The 23,179-nt window shown below is 46.4% G+C and overlaps 1 long non-coding RNA gene across 1 annotated transcript; it reads left to right on the top strand.

Annotated features, from left to right (window-relative positions):
- Nucleotides 1-16,128: 16,128 nt before the first annotated feature.
- LOC123579116 lies at nt 16,129-17,130 on the top strand. The gene is made up of 2 exons (XR_006702628.1): nt 16,129-16,241; nt 16,949-17,130. It is a non-coding gene; the product is annotated as an uncharacterized LOC123579116 (long non-coding RNA).
- The last annotated feature ends 6,049 nt before the right edge of the window (nt 17,131-23,179 follow it).

The raw sequence follows: 23,179 nt of genomic DNA, 5'->3' as shown, positions 1-23,179 counted from the left end.
TAATGTTGTACCACTGCGCTCCAAAGTTTTGTTCATTTTTCTTCCATCATTTTTTCCCCCTGATCCTTAGATTGGATAATTTCTATCAATCTATCTCCAAGTTTGCTAATTCTTTCCTTGGCCATATATAATCTTTCGTTGAGTCTTTATAGTATATTTTCATTTCAATTGTACTTTCAACCCCAGAATTTTCCTTTTTAAATAAATAACTTTTGGGGTAGATTCCCATGGTTCATCGCTTACATACAACACCCAGTGCTCATCCCAACAATGCCCTCCTCAATGCCCATCACCCATTTTCCCCTCTCCCCCAAAAAACCAACCCAAAAACCAAGAGCACACTTTACACACTGTATGTTAACCAATTTGACAATAAATTATATTAAAAAAGTAAATAAGTAAATGTTGAAAACAAAAAAATAAACAAAACAACACACTTGTATAAATTGCACAGATAAAATTAGCATTTCTACAAAGTTAAAGTAACTGTTATTTTGTTAGAAAAAATAAAATAAAAAATAAGAAATGTACTTAGCTGTCTTCAGTTGGGTCATTTAAAAATTCTAAGAGTTTCTTGATATAATATTCCTTTGTTGCAAAATTCTTCTATTAAATTTCACTTATCTTTTAAAAAATAATCTCTGTCTCCTTATTTAGAATTTATGTTGATTCATTGTTGTCATACTTTCATTTAAAATTTTAAACATGATTTGTTTTAATTCTTTGCCGTATTTGTAGTAGCTATTTGAGGTCTTTGCTAAATTCAACACCTGCAAACACTCAGAGACAGTGTTTATTGACAGATGTTTTCCTGGGTATGTGTCACACTTTCCTGTTTCTTTGTATATCTTGTAATTTTTTACTGAAAACTGGACATTAAGAAAAATTGTAGCAACTTTGGATTCTGATTCCTGCCAAGTTTATTGTTGCTTTTTTTCCCATTTATTTATCTGTTTAATAACTTAGCTAGGCTCTGTTTAATAACTTAGCTAGGCTCTGTGTTTAATAACTTAGCTAAATCCCTGTCTGGGAATCTGGGAATCCTGTCTTCCTGATGGTGTGAAGTCCCTGAAGTTTCTGATTAAAGTTTTTGTGTTTTTGTTTTTATATTTAAGCCTAGCTTCCTGATTGCTTCTGTGTCTGCATGTCTGCATATCTGACTGGACAGAGATTGTGTTCAAATACCTCCAGCCAGTAAGCAATCTGTCCTCTGTTGAGGAATCTGTGTGTGGACAGGGGGGCTGTGTCAGCTCTCTTAGGACTGCATTATTATTTATTTTTGCACAGTTTATTATTGAAGAGCTCCTGTGGGTCAGGATTCTGGGTGTACCTTGGTTGGGTCCTCTGACTCAGGCTAAAATCAGGTGTGAGCCAGGTTATGGTGGACCATCTGAAGGACTAACTGGGGGAGGCTCTACCTCCAAGTTCCTGATCTGGTTCTTGGCAGGACTGGGTTCCTTGCAGCTCATTGACCTGAGTTCTTCCTTTGCTGGCCATTGGCAGAAGGCCTCCTTCAGTCTCTTGTGACATGTGACTCTCCATAGGGAAGCTCACAACATGGCAGCTCACTTCATCAGGGCAGCAAGGGAGAAGAACCAGAGAGAGAATGAGAGCAAGGCAGAAGTCATTTTTTTAAAACCTAGCCTTGGAAGTGACACCCATCACTTCTGCTGAGTTCTGTTTATTAGAAGCAGGTCACTATGTGCTGGCCTCACCCAAAGGGAGGATTACATAGGGTACTAATCCGAGGAGGTGAGGATCACAGGGAGCCATTTTAGAAGCAGCTGATAACAGGAACCCACTCAAAACTCAGGCCATTTTCATGTGTTTTCTGTCGTTTACTTTCTGCTGGACTCTTTCTCATCTTTGCACACATGCACAACCTAGGGGCTAGCCAGGAGTGTGTGGCTGGCTTGGGCCTTCTGTGGTTTGCACACTGCGTGCACGCAGCTTTAGCCAGGAGTATGTTTGCCCCAAGCACAACCGGCAGCCTCGGTCTGGTGGAGCTGGTGGCTCTTGTGCTTTTCTGCCTTGGAGATTTTCCCTGAAGCCTACAAGGCTGCCAAGGGTGGGTGCCGCTTACTGCCCCCAATCCAGTGATTCCCTTTTAGCCAAAGCAGAGAAACTGCCCCACACTGGTGGGACCTCTGTGCTTGTAGCTGGGAGGAGGGGCCGGGAGCAGCTTTGGGCAGGAATGCCACAGATGTTCACGGTTATTGCCCAACTTTCTGGTTTGCAAGCACAAATACTGCTCCAATTGTGGTATGATGTCCGGAGTGCTACGTGGTTGTTTTGATCAATTTTGTCCAGCTTTGTAATTGCTTTTAGGGGAGAGGATTTGCTATGTCCCTCCTCAGCCGTAGGTGGAAGTCCCCTGCCAATACACCTTTTATATAATACATTTTGTAAGACCCCCTTTACTGTGTTAACATGAAACTCATATATAATTTAGCCTATTTGCATACACATACTAGTCCTCCAAACTAATATAAGGGAGAAATTTTTAAAAATGTATAGTCTCCCTTTGGGTCTATGTCAATATTTTATTTTATTTTTTAAAGTTTATTTATTTATTTTGAGAGACAGAGAGTGGGAGCAGAAGAGGGGCAGAAAGAGATGGCTGTGCTATCAGCTCAGAGCCCAAAACGGGGCTTGAACTCACAAACTGTGAGATCGTGACCTGAGCTGAAACCAGGAGTCAGATGCTCAACCAACTAAGCCACCCAGGTGTGCCACATCTCAATATTTTAATACTTGGTCATAAGTAAAATAGAAGGAAATCCTCCAAGTTTTTCAAATGCCTCTCAGGGAATGTTGCAACCTCTCTAATGAAATAATGAAAAAATCGATTGTAATCAATCAAGGGTAGTTGGGTGGAGGCCGTGTACAGTCCCCATTGAGCAGGGGCTGTGTGTGTGGGGTGGGAGGCAATGATTAATAGGCATTGATACAGTGAGTAGGTACGTGAATGAGTGAGAGAGTGAATGGACAGGACAACACATGTGGGCCTCTTCACCCCAGGTTTCTCATCCCCAAATCTGCAGTAGAAATCAGTGTCCACATGTTTCTAGAAGACCTGTTCTGGGGTGAATTTGGGTTGCCAGAACTCTATGTTTGTGAACATGAGTATTAGCATTCTCTTTCGGCTACAGCCATCTTAAAAGAGACCAGAGGTTAGGAGACCCAGGACCCAGAGGATCATCTCATGGGACAGGAGATAATTCAAATCAAGGAGCATTTATGGATGTGTCTCTCGTGCCAAGCACTGTCCTGGGCAGTGAGGGGGGGAGGTGTAGAAATCTGGGGCACCTGGGTGGCTCAGTCAGTTGAGCATCTGACTTCAGCTCAGGTCATGATCTCATAGTTTGTGAGTTTGAGCCCCACATCAGGCTTGCCACTGTCCATGCAGAGTCTGCTTCAGATTCTCTGTCCCACTCTCTCTCTGTCCCTTCCCTGCTCATGCTCTTTCTCTCTCAAAAATAAATATACATTAAAAAAAATTAAGTATAGTCAGTTCCTGCTCTCATGGAGCTTATTGTTTCCTAGGGGAGACAGCTGCAAAGCCTTGTGAGCATGGTTTTGTCTCCCACTGCCCCCTCCACTGCTCCCCCTTGTAGTTTGGGTGAACAAACACCACTCCAATTTGAGGGACGGGATCAGGTTGGTGTAAGCCAATCAATACCCTGAGTTCCCCAGGCTAGAGTGATTGATGCAAGAAGGGCCCAATCAGCATAGAATTGGGAGCTTCATTAGGAATGTGAAGAAGACTCCTCTGTGAATGGTGGGGTGTATGGATGTGAAGCCTGGAATGGTGGTGGTCATTTTGGTCTGGTGAGGGAGGGAAGCTACAGTGAAGATAAAACACCATTCAAAGAGTCAAGAGTCTCACTGAACAACTGAGCCAGTGTCTGAGATTTTCAGACTTAAATTATTTTTTATGTTTATTTATTTTTGAGAGAGAAAGAGACAGAGTGCAAATGGGCAAGGGGCAGAGAGAGGAGACAGCAGGCTCCAGGCTCTGAGCTGTCAGCACAGAGCCTGATGCGGGGCTTGAACTCACGCACCATGAGATCATGACCTGAGCTGAAGTTGGAAACTTAACTGACTGAGCCACCTGGGCACCCCCAGACTTAAAAAAGTTATTTATTTATTTATTTATTTATTTATTTATTGAGTGTGGGGGGGGGGAGGGGCAGAGAGGGAGAGAGAATCCCAAGCAGGCTCCACACTCAGTGCAGAGCCCAACTCGGGGCTCAATCTCATGACCTGAGCCGATATCAAGAGTCTGATGCTTAACCAACTGAGGCACTCAGGCGCCCCTGAACTTTTCAGACTTTTAATGAGCTGGAGTTGTGTTTCCTCTTACTTGCAATAAAAATCTTTCAGGTGATACAAATAGCTAATACAGGGGAGATGGTAACATGTAATAGTGTTGGAAGGCATGGTGACGTCTCCTGGCCGTGGGGGGGTGGGTGGGGAGGCCATCAGAGAAGACTCCACCGAGAAAGAAGTCAAGCTGGGTCTTGAAGGAATCAGAGGCTTCGACAATAGGAGAATTACATTCTCTTTGGAGGTAACGGCACCTACCAAGGTATGAAGGTGTACAGGGAGGAGGAAATAATCTGTGTCTAAAGAGGGGAGGCACGGGGACAGGGAACAGAGCCAGAGAATGAAGGCAGTGAAATGTTTTGCTGCTTTAGAAAGTTCATTCATTCATTCATTCAACAAGCAGCTCTTGAATGCTTCCAACCAGCCAGGTACCTCTGAGTGATGTGAGCAGAAATGGGGGCGAGTGGGGAGTAGAGAGTGGGCACGCTGAGCCAGAGAGACCCAGGAAGACACCATGCATATGTACAGGCAGCATCGAATAGACCACGGCTGCTGACAAGCTGGGATCCCAAGTCCAGAGTAGGGCCTGGAATTGCATTGCTAGAAAGAAATAAAGCCTTGCGGACAGTGTTTTCCCCACCACCACCAAGCGGTACCTATTGAAATGAATTGCAAATTGAGGAAGCCTCCAGTGTCAAGAAAAGTGTGAACATACCTCCAACCTCTCTGGCTTAGGCTGGGGGTGGGATATATGAGGATGAAATCAGTGGATTTTTCCACCTGGTGCTGCACGGTTAATGTAGTGATGGGCTGCCTTTTTTACTTTGCCCTCCTTTCTGGCATTTTAATACCCAGTATCATTGCAATACTCAAGGGCCATTTTAAATATATATATAATCTTATTAGCAAGAACTGCTTTACTGTGGCTGGCCCAACCAAGTTCCAGAGCACAGCCATAGGTCCCCAGTCTCAGCAGGGTGTCCGAGGAGGGTGGCTCTGATTCTCAGAACACCACATCTGCCCTAATTTTCCAGGACACTCCAAGCAAATGTCTCAATTAGGCTGCAGGATGGATGTACTGTGGAGTGGGCTGTGATTTACATATTCACGGCCCTGCAGTCTCCTTCGTCCTGAGAGTGTCCTTCCTTTGCTCAGCAGGGCCCCAAGGAGGCTGCCAGGGCCTTCCAGGGGCCAGGCCTCAGGGCTGGATGGCTCTGAGGGTGAGGTAAAACACGGAGCAGCATGGAGCTAGGAAGACTTGGCTGGTCAGGAAGCCAGAGGCCCAGGTACGAGGCCCATGCAGCTCTCCTTCTTTTGGCTCTGTGACCTTGGGTTTGCTGTTTGACCTCTTTCGTCTTACAGTGAATAGGACTCAATGAAGGGTTGCAAAGTAGTGCCAGTGATATTTGGCCCACAGATGTATTTTATTCAGCCTGCTAAGTGTTTTAGAAGTCAGGCCATGTCATAAAAAAATTCAGATTTCTGATCTGTTTAATAAATGAAGGATGTGGTATGACAAGGTAAGCATCTTTCCCCTTGAGATGGGGACACATCCACACTGCTCACCCTCTGTCACGTGCACAGCCAAACGTCCTACAGTGCACAAGACAGCCCCCGAAGGATTATCCAACCCCAACGGTCACTAGTGCTAACGTTGGGGAATCTTGGTCTACTGGGCAACACAGCCATGTGAACAAATGGTTACAATTAAATGTAATAAGGCTGTAATCGAAATGGGGCCAGAATTAGTTGGAGGCCCAGAGGTGAGAGGGAATAACTGAATCAGAGAGGAGCAGGGGACATCCCTGTTTGGAGCAACAACCTTGCTATCTTGTTCATGCCTCACATAAGCTCCCTGTATTCAGTTGACTCACCCGGGATGCAAGTGCTCCTGTACTGATAGTTCAGGCTCCGTCTGCCCTGGCAACTTCATTCGTACTCCTGGATCCAGCCATCCCTGAAGTCTCATACTCTCTGGTTATGTGGCACCTATAGGTTTTTGTTTTTTGCTCCCTGTACTTATTTGAGTTGAGTTACTTTTGACATAAACACCACAGCTACATCTGCATACTCACAGATCTTGTGCAGACTTCCCCTTTCACACTTACACACCTGAGGTCACCCCCACCCCCAACTGACGGTCACCTTCTTTTCTCCTTCCTGTGGCTGGCAGCTCTGTCCCCCTCTGGTTGCAGAAGGAGCAGCCGCATCTCCGCAGCATCCAAATATCCAAGCATCAAGTGCATGATTGAAGTGCTCCATCAGCTTGGACTGGGGGAGCCGTGAGCTGATGTGGTTCGTGGAACAGCTGCCCGCCCGCGCAGGGCTGGCAGTTAATTAAAAGCCCCATGCACTTAGTGATTAACTAATCACAGCATGATGGCAGTCGGTGATGGTGCGGCGAATTCTCTGCTGGAGTCAGCTGAGAAGCTCCGAATGTCTGCCTTTGGGCGGCGGTGGCAGCAGGAAGCCTGGGTGGCCCCAGTGTGGCCATTCCAAGCAGGTTGCAGAGCAGATCCCCAGCTGTCTCTCCTGCTTGAAGCTTCTAGGAGAAACAGTTGAAAGGGGACGCGGGTGGGAGGGTGAAGATGGGGAAACCACTGTGGGGCGGGGGATGGGGGGCCTGGGTGTCGGGTGGGGCTGGAAGGAAGGGAGGGGAGGCTGTCAGGAGTGGGAGCCACTTGGTGGGGGGGTTGATGGGACCTTGGGAAGGCAGGGAGGGGGCCAGACACAGGGACTGGGCAGGGGCTTGGGATACCTCAGTGGCAGGGGGCAGGATGCAAGCCCCCTTCATTTCAGGGCAGCGTGGTGCCTGGTTAGGTGCACGGTAGAGCCTGACTGCTGTTAAGTCATGGCTCTGCCACTTTAAGGCCCATGTGACCATGGACATGAATTTCAATCTCTCTGCCCCAGTGTCCTTCCCTGTAAAATCTGGGATTAATAACCGTACCTACCCGCCCCCCCCCCCCCCACTCCTACCAGCCAGGATTCATCCATGTGAAGTTTCCCTAAGACAATTAGCACATGAAAAATATTAACACTATTAATACTAAATTATTAACTTACAAAGAAGAGGGCTGTTTCCTCTGGGAAAGATACAAGGGCCGATACCCTGAGAAGTGAGTCTGGCTCCACTGTGGCAGGAACTCCCTCTCCCCCACTGCCCCTAGAAGAAGCTTGGGGAGGCCTTGGGGTGGGAGGCTGGGGGAGGCATGGAAAGACAGGCGAAACTGCACTGAAATTGCACTCTGTGTAAGTGGAGCTCTGAAGAACAGCTCCATGCGTCTCCCTGAAGAGCCCTGAGCTGGCACCCCAGGAGCTGCCACTTTACTCTCTCTGTCGTGCTCCTGGGTCCAGCCCTGGCTCTTGATTCTGACCCTGCCCATTAGGGTGACCCTATGGGACTGCAAGTACCGGGGACTTCGCCCTCTTTAATGTTGTCTCTGGGTGCCCAGTTACCCCACAGGAGCATCTCCCACATCCTCACCTGGCTTTCATGTCCCCCGCAGTCTGTTCCAGCTTCTCTCTCCTTACGTCCATGCTGCCCAAGGTCCCCACAGCTGCTTTCTCTACTGTCCTCCTCCTTCCCCTCTGATTCCAGAGTACAGCCTGCAGGGTGACACCTTCCACCTGCATCTGTCTCTGGTGGTGGTTTTCAAGCAGCCCCAAGGGTGGCTCGGTACAGTTCCATCTCTCCGGGGTCCTGGAGGCCCTCACTGAGAAGGCGTTGCTGGAACTCACACCCAAAGGGTGGACAAGAGCAGCGAGTCTTGTGTGGCTCTGGGAAGGGTCCTATGATGGGAAGGGGCTGGGGGAGCCTGTGCAGCAGGCACAAAGTGGAGGAGGCTGGAGTGAGCTGACATGAGTAACATGCCCAGCAGCAGGGCAGCGAGGGCTCATAGGTGGTGTCATTTCTCCCTGGTGCAAGGTGGGAGACCTCACCTGCCTCAGGCCTGCTGTGCTGCCACCTGGCCGGACATCATAAGGCCTGTGAAGGGGAGGCCGGGTTCCCAGAAATAGACCTGCATCCAGGACTCTATGAAAGTAATCAATCGGAAATTGCAGAAAACACAATAGGGGCTGGGGAGTGGTCTGCACAGGGAGAGACTTGCCCTGAGGTAGGGGGGCAGTTCCTGCTGGACAGAGACCCCTGGGAGTCTCCCTTTGCTGGGCCCGGCTGGGTAATCAGGCAGGCATCTCAGTTGGGAGCCCCAACAAGTGCCTCTGGCTAACCTGAATGAGGCAGGCATATAGTGGAAGGATCCGGAGTAGCTCTCGGTGTAGGAGGAAAAGGTGGAAAATTAAGTCTTGGGGAGCCCGAGATGGAGGCAGACCCCCATGCTGTCTGCCTGCTGGGGCCTTGCCATCTGTGTGTCTGAGATTCCAGGGGAAACAGAGTTGGCTGTCTGGGCCACCATTATACAGTCACCCCTCTGTCAAGAAGCCGGGTGGGACCCTTGACTAAGGACTCAGAGTGTATCCTGTGAGGAGGGATGGCTCTCCAAAGCACTATTGGGGTGCTAGTATCAGAAGAGGGGAGGAGGGCTCCTGGGTGGCTCAGCTGGTTGAGCATCTGATTTTGGTTCAGGCCAAAATCAGGCCATGGTTCCTGGGTTCAAGCCCCACGTTGGGCTCTGTGCTGATAGCGTGGAGCCTGCTTCACATTCTCTGACTCCCTCTCTCTCTGCTCCTGTCCCACTCCCTCTCTCTCTCTCAAAAATAAAAATTAAAAAAAAAAAAAGGAGAGGAGAGGGGGCACTGAGTGAATAAACCCAAGGTTTCTAAGAAAGGCATGTTGTTGTTCACACCTGTGAGGGGAGGCCAGGTCGGACCCCCAGGAAGATGCCTTCCCTCCACCCCCACATCTGTAGGTCCTTCCCTAAAGGCCAGGCCAAGGCTCAGAAACAGTCAGCAGGTGAATGTCCCTTCATGTGCCCCCAAGCCCACTGCTAAGGGCCCAAGTGTCTGGAATGTTCTCCAAATTCTGAGAATGTTTAAGGTGGGTCAACGCAGTATCTCTGACTGTTGTGTGACCATGGGCAAGCTCTCTGCCTTCTCTGAACCTCTGTTTCCCCACTGGGAATAAAGAGCATAATGGAAGGAAAAGTGCTTTAGAGACTGGGAAGTGCTTGGAGAAGCTATTCACGACCACTTTTATCTCTGGTCGTGACTTAGGAGGAAGTTGCCTGTCGGCCTTCTAACCATCAGCACTCCCTCCAGCCTCCTCCTCTGCTTTCTCCCGGCCTCCACCCTTGGGGCTGAGACATGTGTCTGTGTTCTTGCCAAAGGGGCCACTTTGAGAGCCTTTCCCAGTGCCTGGTCCCTTCTCCCCAGCCTGGAGAGATGTGCTGTGCAGTCAGCAGAAGTATATGACTGGGCGAGGAAGCCCCAGGGTGGGGACTGGGAGAGAGCCTGGGGAGGTGACGTGGGGAGAGTTGGGGAAGATGGGGGCAGGTTTTCATCCACTGTGACTGGTTCCCACAGCTGTGCTCTGAATAGACAACATTCAGGTCACATTCCCTATAGCAAAGTCCGAGGAACCCAATATCTCAGCCAGAATTGCTGGAAAAGAAATAAATATCTGGAGCTTGGAGATGATCATTGATTTCGGGGGAACTCTTGGTTTTAACAGATTGGCCACTCACCAGATAATACAAATAAGTACCTTGTCTTAGCTCTGGCCGCTATAACAAAAATACCATAGACTGGCTTTGGCTTCCAGGTGTAGGGTTTAGTGTGTCCACATCTAAAGTCTGTGGGCACACCCAGCTAGCAAGGGAAGCTAGGAAATGCAAGCTTTATTCTAGTCAGCCTGTGCCCAGCTAAGATTGGGTTCTGTTCCTGGGCAGGAGGGGGGATGGATGTTGGGGGAAAGATAGCAGCCATGGTCATAGCTAGGGAGTGTGAAAATGGATTTGGCCCCTTTGCCTACCCTATTGGCCCCATGATCCTGCCCCTGCCTAGAAATTTCTCTGAAAGGGGAGCAGAGAGTTGTAGCTGTAGGGGGGGGTCCCCATAATAGGAGAGGTGGGCTAGGGCTGGGTCCACTGAGGAACAGCTGCCTCCAAAAGGATAGTGGTGTTCACAGATCTGCCCGGAAGCACCTTGGGAATGAGTAGGCAGGAAGAGCTGCATGGAACGAAGTCCTCAGCTGGGAGCCAGGGCCTCGGCTTTTGACTTTCCGGCTCACCAATAATCTCCTAGGTGACCTTGAGCAGGCCTGTTAACTTCTAACATCCCCCAGGCTGGGTCCCATGGTCAGTAGGATAGGGACAATGTAAAGAATTCAAGGTCAGGCAAGGGTGAGGTAAGACACACTCGACCCAGGCACAAAATTTGAGAGGACACCAAAAAACTCAGCAATTAAGATCAATACTATTTTCATGCAGATTTTTTGTTGTGGTGAAACATACCATAAAAGTTACCATTTTAACCATTCTTAAGTGTTCAGTTCAGTTGTGTTAAATACATTGGCCCTGTTGTGCCACCATCCCCACCCTCCACCTTTAGAACTTTTTCATCTTCCCCAACTGAAACCCTGTCCCCATTAAACGTTGACACCATACTCCTTGCTCCCACCACCCAGCCCCTGGCAACCTCCATTCTACTTTCTATCTCTATGACTCTGACTCTTCTAAGTACTTTGTATAAAGGGAATCATACAGTATTTCTCTTTTTGCATCTGATTTATTTCATTTAGCGTGATGTTCTCCAGGTTCATGCATATGTAGCAGGTGTCAGAATTTCCTTCCTTTTTTTTAAAAAATTTTTTTAATGTTTATTTATTTCTGAGACAGAGAGAGACAGAGCATGAGTAGGGGAGGGGCAGAGAGAGAGGGAGACACAGAATCGGAAGCAGGCTCCAGGCTCTGAGCTGTCAGCACAGAGCCCGACGCGGGGCTCGAACTCACGGACCACGAGATCATGACCTGAGCCGAAGTCGGCCGCTTAACCGACTGAGCCACCCAGGTGCCCCAGAATTTCCTTCCTTTTTAAGGCTGACTCATATTCCATTGTGGAGATACCACATTTTGCTTATCCACTCATCCATCGACGGACACATGGGGTGGTTGCTTTCTACCTTTTGGCTATGGTGAATAATGCTATTATGGACATGGGTGCACAGATACTGTTTAAGCCCTCACTTTCACTAGAGCAATATTTTATAGCAACTAAATCTCATGCAAGAAAGTCCATGATGAATAAACTTCCCAAATGTTAAGGAAAGACAAGCTCGGGACCAGCACTGTGCTGAGCCACATGAGACTCCGAGGCCAAAGAGAGGGGGTACATTTCTTACCTGGCACAAGCTGCTCCTTTAAATCGTGCACTGCAGGTGAGCGCCTCGCTTCCTCATGGGGTCCTAGCCCTGATGAGGGTGACTGGGGCCTGGCTGAGCATACTGGGCCCTGGGGAGCCTCCTCTCCCCCTGTTGCCCTGGGCTGATTTAGGAACTGGAGTGATAGAGGAGCCTCTAGGTTGGAAAGCTCGAGCTGGAGCTGGGGCTTCCTGTCCCCTTGGACAGATTCATCTTAATTAGCCCCTTCAGATAACAGTTCTTTTGGAGGCCGAGGTAGCTGACTTATGAAGACAATCACTGTCTTCCTCCCCTTGGAGTTGTTTTGCCAAGTGACAAACCAGGAGACACATGTCCCCACTAAGGGTTGGCCCACAGAGCTGGGTTTGAAGCCTTTCTAATGAGATAGGAGATGATGCTCTTGATCTGTGACCTGTTGGCCCAGCCAGGTGGGCACCTGTCGCTGTGTGCAGGAGCCTGAGTTTGGGTGCAGCACAGGCGAGCCTGGGTGCAGTGGCGCCCCACCAGGAGCAAGAGAGGTTCCTGAGACCCAGCCCCTCAAAGATGAGAACCAATGAAATCCCCAAATGACAGTGGCTTCCTTTAGTCATTCAGGGAACATTTAGTGAGCACCTACTGTGTGCCAGCCAGTTAGTAGGTGGGAATGAGATGGGTCAGTTGTGGCCCTGACTCTAAGGAACTTATAACTAAAAAGAAGTGTTCATAAGAGTTGAGGACTACCAAGTTATTGTGTAGGAGAGTGGGCAAACGAAGGGGAGCGAGAAGCCATCTCAGCTCTCCCAGCTCTCCTCCTTGGTTGCTGAGTGTACGTGTGCTGCTCACGCAGAGCCCAGGCATAGATGAGGCAGGGAGGGGGTGCCCTGGAGGAGGCCGCGCCTCTCTGAGGCCTGCACTTGCCTGCTATCCTTAGACTGACCACCAGATGGCAGGCGTGCTACGGGAAAGTCAAGAATCGCTGGGGGCGGAGGGGGAAAGGAACAGAGACAGACAAACAGATACAAAAGCACTGGGCTTTTATAACAAAATACCATTGACTGGCTGTCTTCAACAACATATTTCTTTCTCACAATTCTGGAGGGGAGGAAGTCCAAGGTCAAGGTGCCAGCAAGGTAGGCTTCACTTTGGGTGTCTTCTCTTGGCTTGTAGGTGGCTGCTTTCTCACCATGTGCTCACATGACCTTTCCTCAGAGCATGTAGGTGAGGGGGAGGAGGAGAGAGGAGAGACATACAGACAGATCTTATCTTCCTGTAAAGCCACCAGTCCTCCTGGATTAGGGCCCCATCTTTATGACCTTATTTAACCTTAATTACTTCCTAAAGACCCTCTCTCCAGAAATCAAATGCAGTTACATTGGAGGTTAGGGCTTCAAAATACGAATTTTAGGGGGAAACATTTCAGCCCAGTGCAGAGAGAGAGAGAGAGAGAGGAGAAAAGGGGGAGAGAGAGGGAAGGAGGAAGGGAGAGACAGAGAGGCAAGGGGTGGGGTGGGGTGAGGGGAGAAGGGAAGAGCCTGTAGCACTGGGTGGAGATTCCTGGTTCTGAGCCAGATTTGCCATTCACCTTATTGGACCTTGAGCAAGCCACTCTTCCCTTTGGACTGCCACATCTTCACCTCCAAAGGGGGTAGTGGTATACCCCACACCCCCATACACACTGAAGCAGCAACAAATTCACAGAAAGGGGACTGTCAAGAGCTTCCCCACCCCCCCATTTCCTCACTCAGCAACCTTATTAGATGGGCATTACCATTATCTTCATCTTTCAAATGAAGAGACCAAGGGTCAGGGAAGTTAAGTGGCTTGGCTGAGGTCATTGCTGAGACTCAAACCCGTCTTCTGACCCCATGGTTTAATCATTCAAGTGAGCGACCTGAGAGGGGTAGAAGATACAGTACAGGTATGAAGGAAACTTGGGAACTCCTTGGCATAGCTGAGCTTGACAAATGGGGGCCTTTTCTGGAGCCTCCACAAAATCCCTGAGAATGGGCAAGTTTGGTGGAGGGCCCTTGCAGGGAACACAGGCCTCCCGGGGAATGGCCTGGAAACTGGCCTAGAGACAGGAGAAACACTCTCTGGACATGTGGTAACCGAAGAAAGGTGTCCAAGAGGTAGCTTCTGTTCCTCTGTCCTGTCTTGGTTTACTCACAGTGAAGTCCATCCAGCTCTTGGCTTCTGCTGTGTGGTATGTGCAGGGCCATATGCAGAGAGGGGAGAATCTACTCCTTTTCTCTCAGAGACACACGAGGGACGCCTAAATCTAATAAGTTAATCTAGACTCCCAGAAACAAGATTAAATTTTCAAATAAAAGCAGGCTCTGACAGCTAAGGCATAAATCTTTTATTTAAAATAGAGACTAAACCCATTGAAATGCAATCAGCGATGACAGATGCAGATAGAAACAAGCTCTGATAGAAGAGACGCGGCATAGATTTGTTCGCTTTTGGTGACATACCATAAAGGGTGACCTGAAGGACAGTCTGCCAGCGTCAGCAGATAGTGAGGCCTTTGCATCCATTCCCTTGTGGTTTGTTGGCCCAAGGTGGTGCCAGGGTAGTTGCTGAGGCAGGTGGGAGGGAGCCAGCCTTGGAGGTTGTGGTCCTATTGCCAACACCCATCTCCCCGCTCAGAGGGCAGGGAAGAGGGTCAGCAGTGTTTGGACATGTTTGGAGCACCAGCAAAGCAGCTTGAGGAGGAGAGAATGGGGAGCTGTCAAGAGCAGGTGGGAGAAGGTTGAGGCCAGAAGATAAGGCAGGTAAGGACAATAGGAGAATTTCCTGGGGCTGCCAGAACAAGGGGTGAAGCTCTGCAGACCCCAAACCAAGACAGTCTTCTGCTTCAGCTGCTATGGAGGAGCATTTCTGAGTGCCAGACACTGTGCATTTAGTTCACAATCTTATTTAATCCTCACATCAAACCCCTTTACAGGTAACTGGCTGACACTCAAAGGGGTCAAGTCCATGCCTTAATTACATAGCCAGTTAGTGGCAGAGCCACGAGTCTGCCCCAAGGCATGCTGATCCCGGTCCCTTGCTCTTTCTACCTGACATGCCACAGCTCACAGACACCCAGGGATGCCCTGGAGCCTCGCAAACATACAGACACCTCATTTGTTCTAATTCAAGCAAAGAATGGGGAATTATTTCTCTTAAATACCGCCCCTTTTGAAGCTTTTTCATGCTTGTAAACACAAAGTTGCCACCACAAACATACATCCCTTGAGGACAAGGGGGTTCCCAAATTGCTAATCCCATGAATCTGTGTTCAGGAAAATGTTGAACACGATGCTGAAAACAAAGCAAACCCCCATACAAGACAGTGCTTGTGTTAAATAACTTTGGGAAACTCCACCTACCTACCACAACTCCTCCTGGAGAGTCACTCCACATGTTAGAATATTAAAGAACATTATGACAAGTCCTGAAGAAAAGAAGTTTGTTTAACCCAACATTTCCCCAACTTATTTGAACATGGAAATGTTTTTGTTTCTCCTACTGGACATGAGATCACATCAACTCATCTTCCAATGAGCCAATCTCAGGAAACACTGATCTAAGAGTATCATTTCAGTTTGGCACATAGCTTCCTGCTTCTCCAGAAGGAGTATTACAGAACATGAAATTTCACCACTAAATACTTGAAACAGGTGCCCAGAGAAGCCACAATCAACATTTGTGGTTCTTAGTGTTTTTTAGGTGAAGTGTCCTTAGGTAATTTGATGAAAGTTGTGGATTTCTTTTCCTTGGTGAAGAGGAGAAGCACTCACATGTATTGTGTACACACACAGAATGTTGAATTCAGATTTAAGGATTCATAGGTCATTTTTTGCTCATGGGCCTCAAGTCACTAACCTTTAAGTCATTATCAGCTTAAGTCCTTGATGTTATTGGAAGCCAAGCACTAGGCCTTGGCTGGGGATGAGGGTGCAAGCGTGCTGGGGGTAGAGCCACTGAGAGGGTCTAGGTGAAAAGGCCAAGTAGACTCCTGGCCTGCTGACAAAGAAAGCCCTGAGAGTCACTTCAGCTTCATGTGTTCAATGCAAGGGGCACTCCACTGGGGTTTGGGATGGGGTGGGAGGCATCAGGCAGCTTGGTGAGCAGAGACCCCTTTGCATGTCTGAAGGAATGTTCCTTCCCAGTCCTGTGGGGAGTTTCAAGCTCAGAGCTCCTACCTCTCTTGGAGCCTCCCATAGCCTAGTATATGAGAATCCTGTTATTGATGCTTGCTTAACATCCCTTCCCTGTACCCCTTCTCCTGGGAATAGCACCTTAGTTGTCCTTGAGGAGTCACCTCTAATGCACATTGCTGTATATTCATGGTATGGATTAGACCTCACCCCTTGATTCAGGATGGTCTCATGACCCAGACATAGATAATCAGAGGGTACCATCTTTTTGGTCACAGTGATTGGTTCAGGGATAGGCATAGGAACCAAGCCAGAACAATAACTGCCAAATGGACAAATTATGGGACTTTTACAGAGAAAGAGTAGTTCTCATGGGGCTGTTCATAAAAGAGTATGCCTGGAGCTGCTGGTGGCCACCTTGACCCATGAGGGAGATGGCCTGAAAATGGATCCTATATTGAGGAGATCAGGTGAGAGATGGAGAGTGGGGGTGACCCAATGAGACTTTTTGTGTCTATATCTAACTATGCCCCAAAGTAGTTCTACCCCTGGCACAGTTACATGAACCAGTACATTTCTTTTGGTGCTTAAGACCATGTGAATTGGATTTCTGTCACTTGCAACTGAAAGGATCTTAATTTCCCTGTGTTAAAAACACATTACTGGGTCCACTGAATTAGAATTTCCAGGAATATGGAGGTGATAGGTAGGTAGGTAGGTAGGTAGGTAGGTAGATCTTTCTGGGTAATCTAATGGTCTAACATCTCTAGCTTGTGATAAGCTTACTCAATTTTGCACCATGGAAGGATGGAAGATGCTCAGCTGGGGAATTCCAGATTACCAACATATGCATCCAGTGAAAGCCCAGTAGTCAAGACATTTTACATGGTTGGTCCTTAGTTTATTCCCACTCTCAAGCTCTCAAATGGGGCTAAGAATCATGTAATTGTGACTTCTCAGCTTTGTACAGGAGCAAGAGACTGATCTGTGTTCATCAAAACATTTCCTTATCTTCCTGTCCCCACAGGGAGACTATACTTCCTGGACCCTTTCTGGTAGGTGTGGCCATGAGCTGGGTTCTAACCAATAGAATGTGAGCAGAAGGGATATATTCCACTTCCAGACTTGGCTTATAAAAAATCTTCTTAGATATTCTTCATGATTTTTACTCTTCTAGCTTGATGCAGGTAAACATGAGGACCTTCAAAGCCATTTTGGATGTTGGAAGTGGGAGGAGCCACAAGGAGGAAGGACTCTGGGTACCAGAATCACTCTTGGAGATGAGCTTCATGACAATTAGGAGTCCCTGCTTGGGAGTACTACATAAGTGAGAAATAAGTGTCTGTTGTGTTAAACCACTGGAATTTTGGGGTTTATTTGTTACAGTTTTTTTTTACCAGTGAATTTTTATGAATTTCCAGATAACTTTCCCATCTATTCATTCATCTTTTCTTTACAAAAACTCTGGGTGGCAGTCTGGGAATGGCATTTTACAGATGAAAATGCTTGTCCTAGCTTAACTAGTTGGTGGGAGGATAGAAATCCGTTCTAAAAAGAGCAGTTTGATATTATTGTGAAGAGATTATGATGGTGAGCCCTTCCTTGGCCCTGATCCCCTTCCTATTAGTTCAGACATTTCTGTAGTTAGAGCTCTCCCCCAGGATTCAGCACCCATACTCCACCCACGCGGCCCCTGTTTCTTCCGCAGTGAAGACTCTAGGGACTTTGCCTCTGTCCGTGGTGCTGAACCCAGTGGCGTTTACAGAGTGGACTCAAATATTAGAACTAGATTTTACTTCTAAACATATGTTCCCTTGGAAAGTATTTTAACCTCTCCAGTGGTAATTTTATTATCTGTAAAATGGGAAAATTATACTTGCATTGTGAGATTGTTGTGGAGATTAAATAATGTGGACAAACTATTGGTGTAATAAGTGTGAGGTGTTTTTTTACACCCCCTCTCCCACACTTTTAACAGATATTGAACCTTCTCCTTTCCCTCCTTACCAAGAGTAGCAGGTAAATTGATGACAATTTTATACTTATTTGTAAAGTTGACTTCAAGGGCCAATTGTTTGCTGAGGTTTGAGTGAATTAAAAGAATAAAGCAAACAGATTCTAGAGACATTAACTCTAATTACTAAAGCTGCTATTGGCTATATGGGGTTACAGAATACTCTAACAGTTTAAGACAAATTGAAGCTTGAGTAAAAATATGAGTTTTTTCACCCCCTGGCTTCTTCATTTGTAAAATGATTGGTAGGGGGGTGGTGGCCTGGTTGTTTCCAACCCTGTAAAACAAGAGTAACTTTTAGTCTTCTCAACACTCATTGATCCCTATTTTTGTAATGATTTTGTCAACTAAACACACTGCACTTATTAAGGAATAACAAATTCATTCCCCAAATTTTATTAATAAAAGACATTTAGAAGTGATTGTGCAATAAAAACAGTATTAAGCTTCCCAGTTTAATGAGGTGGCTGATGCTTTAGTTAGTCTGTGTGGCCTCATTATCAGCTAATGTGTGGATTCCCTTAGGTTTTCTGAATTTTTGCCAAGAATTCACAGAACCCAGTGCTACTTCTGTGAACATCAGAGCAGGAGTCATTGTTTTCAATGGACTCTTGGATCCTTGCAGCTTTCACCTGATACTGTTGAGCTCTGATGTACCAAGAGGGGTGGAGCAGAGTGGGAACAGAAGAGAAAGGAGATGAGGTTGTTGTGGGCCAGCAACATTTACCTTGGGGACTGGAATCATAGAGACATCCCCTGGTGTTTGGTTTAATCCACACCCAAAAGACAATTAATAATCCCCTTCACTCCCTCCACAGTGAATACAGTGAGAAGCATTCTGAATATGTCTCTCTCTCTCTCTCTCTCTCTCTCTCTCTCTCTCTCTCTGTGTGTGTGAGAGAGAGAGAGACAGAGAGACAGAGAGACAGAGAGAGAGAAAAGGAAGGTTGGTATATTAACAAAAAAACATGCCTGCCAAGGGAAATAGTCACTTGGCCTCTTTTCTGTCAACACCCTGTCTCCCTGTTGCACATGATATAGGAAACGAATTTGAAACCAGACAAATGGTTGGTGGGCACAAAGCTAGAGTTAAGGAGTTCGTTGGATAGTTTTAATGACATGGTCTTCAAATTCTGGTTGCTGTTGGGATATAATTTCCTAGAGGTTTTATTCAGGCCCTTTCAGGAATGATGATCCCACTCTGTCCTAGATAATGCTGGAAGCAATCACTAACACTTTACCTTTGGGCTCTGCCACTGACTTGTGCCTGTTGGCAAGAGGCCCACCTGAGATACTCAAGCTTCTGCACCTCTTACCTGCTTCAGGATTTAGTAACAACCGAGAGCCTCTTCTTTTAGTATGGTGGAAACCTTGGGGTGGCCCTGTAGCACTGGCACAGGGGAGAACAAGTACCTTCGTCATGCTGATGGACTCCTTTTGGAATATTTTATTGGTTGGTTTCAGCCCCAATAGTGCCATCCTTAAGTTAGAATGACAACCAGCCTGGATTTGAACTGGTGTCATTATGAGTCTAGAGCCCATTCTCTGCAGTCAGTGCAACCCTATACTGCTTCTCTAAGGTGCCTTGACTTTAAACTCTAGAGGCATAGTGCCTCCTAGCCCACTCTATACAGAAAGCTAAGCCAGAGGGTCCAGGGAGCTGGGGCAGGAGCAACCATCCCCCCAGGATAGGCTGACCCTGACCCCAGCTCTGCAGGCCTCAGCACAGGGGAGGATTTACTCTCCTCCCTAAGTCTCAGCATTCAGCCTCTCCCTTGGTTTATGAGCTGAGTAGGTGAAGGGCATGTTCGACCTTTTCAGTTACTTCTCTCTGCTCATCATTGTAACTGCTACAGAGAAATAAACTTCTTTCATGTTTTTCCCACTGCCAAAAAAAACACAGCAGTTATGGCTGAGGGCTAGATGTGTAGTTTGCTATAAGTCTGGGAACTCGGTCTTCCTGCAACCTGATGGTTGTCACAGCCCTGACCTACCCTGGGCCCAGGGTTGAGGTTTCCCTAGGAGGGTAGAAGCTGATGGGGACACATGGGGTCCATGACAACCATTTAACTTCAATTCCTACTCTCGTCCTCCACCCTCAGCCCACTCCCTACCCCTGGTCTTCCTGGTCAACTCCCAGCACACACATCTCTCACACCTCTGTGGGCCCACTTCCAACCCCTCAAGCCTCTCTGCTCAGGATAAACTGCTCTTGCCTTGGTGCTGCTCTTCACCTTGTATGTTCTGTTGTTCCTTTCCTTACTTTCAGTCTGTGACTCTGTGTATTTGAAGGCTTTCTTCTTTTTAGAAAAATAAGGTGCCAGGTTTGGAATCTTGAGAAATCATAGAACCCTCCTCATCTTTCTGCACTGCTGAGTACATTTCTTGTTTCTACCCAAATGATCTGCTAAGGCTAGAATGCTAATTTATCTGAGTGGGAGTATGTCAACATCACCCAGAAATAAAAGTGCCAGCACTCAGAATAAAACCCCAACTCCTCATGATCTGGCCATGCTTGCCCTGACCTCACCTCCTATGTCTTTCCATTACTAAGCTCTGGCCACACAAGCCTTGATTCTGGTCCTCAGGTGGGCCAAGCTCCCTTCTGCTTAGGGCCTTTGCACCCCAATCCCTTCTGCCTCAAGCACATTTCCCTGCATTTCTGCAGCTGGCTCCTTCTCATCATGTGGGTCTCAGTTCAGCCTCCTCTGACCTCTCCATCTTGTTCCACACTCCCCAGTACCTCTCTATTGGAATATATTTCCCTGATGTATTTTCCTCATTGCACTTATCAATTTCAGAAATCATTGTTTTTTTAATTAAAACTTTTTTTAATTTTAAGTTTTCATTTAAAAAATTTTTTTAACATTTATTTATTTTTGAGACAGACAGAGCACGAACGGGGGAGGGTCAGAGAGAGGGAGACACAGAATCCGAAACAGGCTCCAGGCTCCGAGCTGTCAGCACAGAGCCTGATGTGGGGCTTGAACTCACGGACTGTGAGATCATGACCTGAGCCGAAGTCGGCCGCTCAACCGACTGAGCCACCCAGGCGCCCCTAAGTTTTCATTTTAATTCCAGTTAGTTAACACACAGTTTTATGTTAGTTTCAGGTGTACAACATAGTGATTCAACACCTTCATACATCACACTGTGCTCATCACAGCGCACACAGTGCATCACAAGTGCACTCCTTAATCCCCATTGCCTATTTAACCCTTCCCCTCACCTACCTCCTCTCTGGTAACCATCAGTTTGTTCTCTATAGTTAAGAGTCTGTTTCTTGTCTTCTCTCTCCTTCTCTCTTTTATTTTTCCCCTTTGCTGGTTTGTTTTGTTTCATAAATTCCACATATGAGTGAAATCATACGGTGTTTGTCTTTCTCTGACTGACTTATTTTGCTTGTTATACTCTCTAGCTCCATCCATATTGTTGCAAATGGCAAAATTTCATTCTTTTTATGGCTGAATAATATTCTGGTGTGTGTGTGTGTATTCCAGTATGTGTGCACACACATGCACGCGCGTGCGCACACACACACACACACACACACACACACACACACACACACTGTCAATGGACACTGGGCTGCTTTCATATCTTGGCTATTGTAAATAATGCTGCTATAAACATGTATCCTTTTGAATTAGTGTTCTTGTATTCTTTGGCTAAATATCCAGTAGTGTGATTACTGGATCCTAAGGTAGTTCTATTTTTAACTTTTTGAGGAACCTCTGTACTGTTTCCAAACTGCACCAGTTTGCATTTCCACCAGCAGTGCAAGAACGTTCCTTTTTCTCCACAACCTTGCCAACACCTGTTGTTTCTGATGTTGTTGGTTTTAGCCAGGAGTGAAGTGATATCTCCTTATAGTTCTAATTTGTATTTACCTGATGACAAGTGATGGTGAGCATCTTTTCATATGTCTGTTATCCATCTGTATGTCTTTTTTGGAGAAATGTCTGTTCATGTCTTCTGGACTATTTGTTTTTTGAAAGTTGGGTTTTATGTTCTTTATATATTTTGAATATTAAACCTTTACCAGATACATCATTTGCAAATATCTTCTCCCATTCTGTAGGTTGCCTTTTAATTTTGTTGATTGTTTCCTCCACTGTGCAGAAGTTTTTATTTTGGGGTAGTCTCAAGTTTATTTTTGCTGTTGTTTCCCTTGCCTCAGGAGACATATCTAGAAAAAAGTTGCTATGGTCAATGACAAAGAAGTTACTGCCTGTGTTCTCTTCTAGGATTATTATGGTTTCAGGTCTCACATTTAGGTTTTTAATACATTTTGAACTTATTTATATGTATGGTGTACCGATTTCTGTACAATGGTTTTGTATCCTGCAACTTTCCTGCATTTGTTTATCAGTTCTAGCAGTTTTTTGGTGGAATCTTTTGGGTTTTCTATATATAGTATCATGCCATCTGCAAATAGTAAAAGTTTTACTTCTTCCCTACTGATTTGGATTCCTTTTATTTCTTTTCCTTGTTTGATTGCTGTGGCTAGGACTTCTAGTACTGTGTTGAATAAAAGTGGTGAAAGTGGACATCCTTGTCTTTTTCCTGGCCTTAGGAAAAAGGATGATGGTAGCTGTGGGTTTTTCATATATGACCTTTATTATGTTGAGGTATGTACCCTTTAAACCTACTTTGTTGAGGTTTTTTTGTTTTAAATCATGAATGGATGTTGTGCTTTGTCAAATGCTACTCCTCCACCTATTGAAATGATTATATGGTTCTTAACCTTTCTCTTATTGATGTGATGTATCACTTTGATTGATTTGCAAGTATTGAACCACCCTTGCAAGGAATAAATCTCACTTGATTGTGGTGAATGATTTTTTTTAAATCTTTTTGAATTTTAAGTCTTGTTGAATTTTGTTTGCTAGCATTTTGTTGAGAATTTTTGCATCTATGTTCATCAGGGATATTGGCCTGTAGTTCTCTTTTTTAGTGATGTCTTTATCTGGTTTTGGTACCAGGGTAATACTGGCCTCATAGAATAAATTGGGAAATTTCCCTTCCTTTTTTTTTTTTTTTTTGTGTAGTTTTATTTATTTTTAAAAAAAATTTTTTTTTCAACGTTTATTTATTTTTGGGACAGAGAGAGACAGAGCATGAACGGGGGAGGGGCAGAGAGAGAGGGAGACACAGAATCGGAAACAGGCTCCAAGCCATCAGCCCAGAGCCCGACGCGGGGCTCGAACTCACGGACCACGAGATCGGGACCTGGCTGAAGTCGGACGCTCAACCGACTGCGCCACCCAGGCGCCCCTGTGTAGTTTTAGAAGAATAAGCATTAACTCTTTTTTAAATGTTTGGTAGGATTTACCTGTGAAGCCATCTGGTCCTGGACTTATGTTTGTTGGGATTTTTTTGGATTACTGACTC

The sequence above is a fragment of the Leopardus geoffroyi genome, chromosome E2, assembly GCF_018350155.1.
Source record: "Leopardus geoffroyi isolate Oge1 chromosome E2, O.geoffroyi_Oge1_pat1.0, whole genome shotgun sequence".
NCBI lineage: Eukaryota > Metazoa > Chordata > Mammalia > Carnivora > Felidae > Leopardus > Leopardus geoffroyi.
The sequence above is the reverse complement of the archived record's forward strand: the minus strand, read 5'-3'. Positions and strand labels throughout refer to the sequence as shown.